Below are 6,204 nucleotides of genomic sequence, written 5' to 3'. Positions count from 1 at the left end.
AAACACAATGCGACTCTTGGAATGCGCGAAACGTGTCTGTCTGTGGCCGAGCGCTGAATGCCATGGAAGAGCCACGGGGGCCTACCGACAACTTGCGGGGCTGCATTGAAGCACGCTGCGCGTGCCGACTACTCTCCTCTTTCGGTGACACTGTACACAAGCCGAAAGACTGGTTTTTGTATGCAGCACTGTTTTATTGCTAAAGCACTAAAGAAAAGCAGGCTGAGCTAGCTTCCTATAATTGAGCTGGGTGCTCCGGCAACGACTAGGAAATAGAAACACTCGTTAATTAGTGCCCCAAGAGGGAAATATTAACAATTATTAAAATAATTTGATTACACGATGAACGTTTAATACTGTCCATGGGGCACATCTGAATAGCAGAATTTAAGTCCTGGATCAGTGGTGAGCGTGCTCAGCGCTGAGCCGAGTACCCGGGTTCAAACCCAGCCGCATGGCGGCCGCGTTTTTATGGAGGCGAAATGCAAAAAGGCACCCGTGTGCTGTGCGATTTCAGAGCACGTTAAAGATCCCCAGGTGGTCGAAATTATTCCTGAGTGCTCCACAACGGCACCTCTTTTTTTTTGCTTCCACGGTGGATCAGTGGTTATGGCGCTCGGCTGCTGGCCCGAAAGATGCGGGTTCGATCCCTGCCACGGCAGTCGAATTTCGATGGAAGCGAAATTCTAGAGGCCCGTGTACAGTGCGATGTCATTGCACGTTAAAGAACCCCAGGTGGTTGAAATTTCCAGAGCCCCTCACTACGGTGTCTCTCTTAGCCTGAGTTGCTTTGGGACGTTAAGCCCCCATAAACCAATAAACCAACGGCACCTCTTTTTCTGCTTTCATTCAAACCTTCCTCCCTCCCCTCAAAACACGGTTGAGGTGTCCACCTAGATATGAGGCAGTTACTGCGCCTTTTATTTCTTTAAAAAATTGAATTTCACCTGGCTCTACAAAACCAATCCCAAGAAAAAAGAACGAATAAAATAAATTGCCCGGCCGCAGTGGTCACAGCTCGCTGGAGGCGAATTGCCAGAGTCCCGTGCACTCTGCGATATCAGTGCACTTTACCCGAGATGTTCGAAATTATCTAGAGCAATCTACGGCGAATTATCTACGGGAAATTATGCACGGCGATCCGCATAGCCGGACTTGATTTGGGACGTTAATTCCCATAAACCTAAATATAAACCCATAAACGAGTGTTTCGCTTTCCTAGTGGCCACCGGAGCACTAAGTGAAACTGTGGGCCTTCCAATAAGCTAGTGTTGCCTGATTTGTTTTTCAATTTATTAAAGCTAAAGAAGAAAACCCGGTGTTGTGTGAAACAACTCTGACGACCGAATGTCATTTTTGTGCGAAATTAGAACTCGAACAATCCACCCATGTATCTGAAAAAAGCATTCTATTTCGTGCGTTTATTTTCTCAACGGTCTGTATGTGATAATCGCACAAGTAGACGCCGCTTCCAATGCCACTGCGCATTCTGGTTTCATTGACTACCCTGCCCTAATCATACTTGTGACAGCAAAGCGTCGCATTTCCTCCCATTGTAAGCCATCCTGAGGGCGCACAGCAAGTATTTTTTACATCGGATGTATGTGTAGTTTTAAAAATTAGGGGATTTTTAGCGGATTGTGAAAGCAGCTCCAGCAGAGTGCTTGGCGACAAGGCGGAAGTACGCCTGTTATGCTGACACCAGGATTCTCAAACACATTACACCTTGAACACTACACCTTCAGACGCCACTGTACAGGGGATTGGCAGAAAACCACGAAAACCATTCCTCAATCCATAAGCAAACGCATATATTTCTTCGTAAGAAAGAGGGCCCCCTCGGAGTGGTAGGGGATTCCTGTTTTTGCAGCTCGACAAGCAATCCCCAACTGATTAGCTAAATGAAGTTACATAAGGTGAGGGCCCATCTCCTCATTCTGGTTTTCTCGCTTCATACGTGTCGCTCAAGTTCCATTGCCCGCAATTCCGTATATATATACTAAGCAAGTTAGAACAAATGGGCCCCTTCTCCTGCTGTCCCAGGTGAGGCCCTGGGCTGCAGCCCCCTCAGACCCCCCTTAATCCAGCGCTGGAAGCCGCGCAAGTCTTCGGGCTTCCTCGCCGCGATGAAGGTAGGCGGCGACGTCGAGGTTGTCTTCGTCTGAAACTTGCGGAAGCATTGCGTCGAGTGTTCTCGTGGGCTTCCTGCCGTATACAAGCTGGACTGGGGTAAACCTGGTTGTCTCCTGGACGGCAGTGTTATGGGCGAAGATCACGTAGGGCAGAATGGTGTCCCACGTCTTGTATTCTGCGTCGATGTACATGGAGAGCATATCTGCGATGGTGTTGCTCAGACGCTCTGTGAGTCCGTTGGTTTGCGGATGATAGGCAGTTGTCCTCCGATGGTTTGTCTAACTGTAGTTTAAAATGGCGTGCGTCAGCTCCGCTTTAAACACCGTTCCTCTGTCTGTGATGAGCACTTCGGGGGTGCCGTGTCGCAGCAGAAATCGTTCGAGAAAAAATTTTGTGACTTCTGTTATGATACCATTTGGCAATGCTTTTGCTTCGGTGTAGCGGGTCATGTGGTCGGTGGCCGCGACGATCCACTTGTTACCTGATTAACAAGTCGAAAAGGGGGCGAGGAGGTCCATCCCTATTTGCTGAAAGGGCTTAGTTGGATGTGGTTTGGGGTTCGGAAGCCCGGCTGGTCTAATCGGAGGCGTTTTGCGTCGCTGACACTCACGGCATGTTTTCATGTAATGGGAAACGTCAGCAGCTAGCCGCGGCCAATAGTACTTCTCCTGGATTCCGTGCAACGTGCGAGCATTACCGAGATGTGCTGCAGTCGGCTCATCATGACATGCCTGCATAATTTTTTTGCCTGGGATTTTTGGGCACGACAAGAAGATGCACTGTCCTGTTGGGCGCGAAGTTCTTCTTCAGGAGGACATTATTGTGAAAGACGAAGCACGCCAGTTGGCGCTTGAACCCTTCGGAAGCGATGCGGTCTTGCCTTTCGGATAATCAAATAGGCTTTGCAACTCAGGATCCGAGCGCTGCTGCTGCGTGAAACTGCCGCTGCGGGAGGGCCCGGGGTAGACATCCTCCTTCGTAATGCTGTTCAGGCGGCGGTAAATTAATTGACGGAAAAGCGAAGGGTACCGTCTTTCTTTTTCAGTAGGACGACAGGTGCTGCCCAGGGGCTCCTTGATGACTGGATGACGTCGTCACGAAGCATTTCCTCAACTTGCTTGCTGATAGCTTAGCGTTCTAGCGGAGATACGCGGTAGGGGCTCTGCCGCAGTGGCCGGGTGTGTTCGTATGTGACAATGTGGTGCTTGGCAAGCCGGGTTCGTCGCACATTCGGTGCTGATCAGAAGCAATCGCTGTACCTTTGAAGAAGACTGCGTATTTGGTCTTGTCTGCTCCGTAATGCAGGGTTGATATCAAACGTGGGTTGTTGGCCTCGGTCAGATGGTTCTACGGGTTGGTCGGGGAGGGAAAATATGTCTCTGATGTCTGCCAGCTCGTGGAAAAAAGCAATGGTCGTACCTTTGTTTAGTTGCCGGTATTCTTCGGTGAAGTTGGTTAGCAGCACCTGGGCATGGCCATTTCGGATTTGGGCGACTCCCCTTGCGACGCCCAGTCCTCGATCCAGGAGTAAATGGGTGTTCCCCTCGACGACACCTTCGGAATTTTCGATGACTCCAGTACCTATGCAGGCGACGACACTTGATCGGGGAGGCACGCTCACTGCTTCGTCGAGTACGTTTAAGGTGGCGGTCCCACTCTGACGGTGAGCGGAAACCATTTTTGGTGATGTTTCTACGTCGACTGTACCTCGCTCGTTCGCTTCATAAATATGGTTCAGATATCTCCGAAAATCTAGTTTTCTCTGCTTTCAAAAGATGCATTTGGTTTAATGATAGCTGGAAATTTGTTTCAACTGTAAAAGAATACGCAAAGGTGAAAACTGGCAGTTGAGCTCAAATTGTCTCAGGAAATGCAAAATTGTGAAAAACCTCTTGCACCTAGAAAAAAATCTTTCGAGATACTTTGAGATCTGATGCTAGTGAACGTTTTTAAGCATTTAGAAGTACGTGTATAGGTTAGTTTATTAGCCACGCATGTTTGAAAAGCATAGAAAACAGAACAATGGAATCTATAATAACTTTTGGGATATGCATTGCACTGCGGCGACTTTTTGTACATTTTGAGATCGTCTAACCGCTCTTCCATCCTGAAAATTTCATTCATCTGCCTTGTTTAGTTTAAATGTTATTCCTGATCAAAATTAACGTTTTTTCGAAACAGTTAAAAACGGAATGCAATACTGTTCAGGTAACCAGCACGTGGAAGTTCTGAGATTTTGCGTGAAGAAACTTAATACTTCGCTCTACGCGGCTAAGCATCGCCTTTACTCTGCGGCTTTTGGGGAATGTGTAATGTCTAGTTGATTTTAGCTACCTTTTTTGCTCTCCTTATGAAGGGCACAAGCTCTTGAAACGTTCCGCGGCTTCTTTTTTTCTGCCAAATATACTCTTAAAATGTCGGTCTCTCATTCTTTTAATCAACTAGTAATGATTACCAACAACAAAGTCCACAAAATACAAACAATAATAGCAATAATGCAGGGACATGCACTAAATGTAGACAAATGTAGTAAGTAGCGCCATCTACACCAACGCACGTGTACTAAATAATCACAGTTCAAAAAAATAGCGAGTGTGGCGCTGCTAAACACTTAAAATCAGGAGGTGTTCATGAGAGGGAACGATATCTCTACGATGTTTGCACGTTTCCCTCCATTTTGCCCTCTGTAGTGTGTGTCGAACTTCCAAGCAGTTTTCCGCCATATTGCTTTGCTGGATTGTTTTGTAGCTTAAAGCCACACTACGCGGGTCAGAGCCGAGTTTTGCGTGTGTGCGCGCGCGTCGCTCGTTCTGCGCATGCGCGAAAACCGCGTGACGTCACGAGAGGCGCAGGTGCGTCGCCTCCTCGCCACAGCCGGTGCGAGCTCCTCGCTGCCGGCGCCGCCGGCGTGCGCTCCTCTCCGACGCGTGACCTCTAGCAACACCACCTAGACAAGTTCTTAGTCTAGGTGGTGATGCCTCTAGCCGGAACAGCGCCTCCTCAAGGAGGCGCTGGCCGGAGCCGTGTTTACGACAGTTGCGCCGCGCGCTACTGCGCATGCGCGAGGAGGGTGCGCGGAGAAAAGACGGTCGCGTTCGGCATGTAAGCTCTGGTAAGCTAACGAGAGTCGAGCCGCTGCCAAACGGCGCAGAAGACTGGAAAATTTAAATTCTTCCGATCCCGAGACTGTCGCCTGGCAATTCGCCGTCGAGCAGCGTATGAGCAATCGAGCCAAGGCGAAACGTGCGGCCGAAACACCGGAGCGCTTTACGCTACGTATATCCAGGCATAGCAGAGCTAAGCCACTGCCAATTTTTTTCACCTGACGCTACGAAACGCATTCTGGGCGTCGTATTATTTTTCGAGGGCAGCTTTGGCATCGCTAAAGCGTCAGGAAAGGGAAAGAGACAGGCTTTCGCTTCGTGCTGCCGGTTGTTCGTTGTTCCGGCTAGTGTTGTGGAGGGGAAGTTGGAGAGCGCTCGATTCGCCTGCACTCACTGCACCAGTTCGGCAAAGTTCTGCGGCAGCGGCGGTGCCGCGGGTGTGTACCGCTATTTCCGGCACTTTGAGCGCAGTTTGGAACTGTCTGCTTCCAAAACGGATGGTCGAGTGCAGGCCTGGCCGTCGCTAGCCTTTGAGATGCCAGTGAATTGCAGCCAGCTGTTTACAGCCTACATCAGCGGCTGCCAACATCTCGTATCTCATGAAGAAACGTTCAAACAGCACATCTCAATGACATGTTGCCATGAACCAGCCTCGATCCGTTTCTTTGGAGAACTCGAGCAGCTTTCTAGCTTGTCGACGAGTGAAAATTACTTGAGTCTCCGCCGTTTATCACAACCAGCAAACCATCATCTGCTTCCATGGCGGGTGCAGCTGCACTATTTCAGCACTAACCATCGAGAAGGTGCAGTTTTCCTGAACTAGACTCGCACTTTTTTCAAACGAATGCCGTGGTTCAGAGGGCGCCATGTTCCACCGCTGAAATGAATCCATGTGGCATATAAGTCGGGTACAAGAACGAAGCAGCACATGCCCATCAAAGGAGACCGCCCAGCCAAGCGCGTCGAC

This window comes from Amblyomma mixtum, chromosome 3, assembly GCF_055824585.1.
Source record: "Amblyomma mixtum isolate Tamu chromosome 3, ASM5582458v1, whole genome shotgun sequence".
Classification (NCBI taxonomy): Eukaryota; Metazoa; Arthropoda; class Arachnida; order Ixodida; family Ixodidae; genus Amblyomma; species Amblyomma mixtum.
This window is presented reverse-complemented; position numbering follows the sequence as displayed.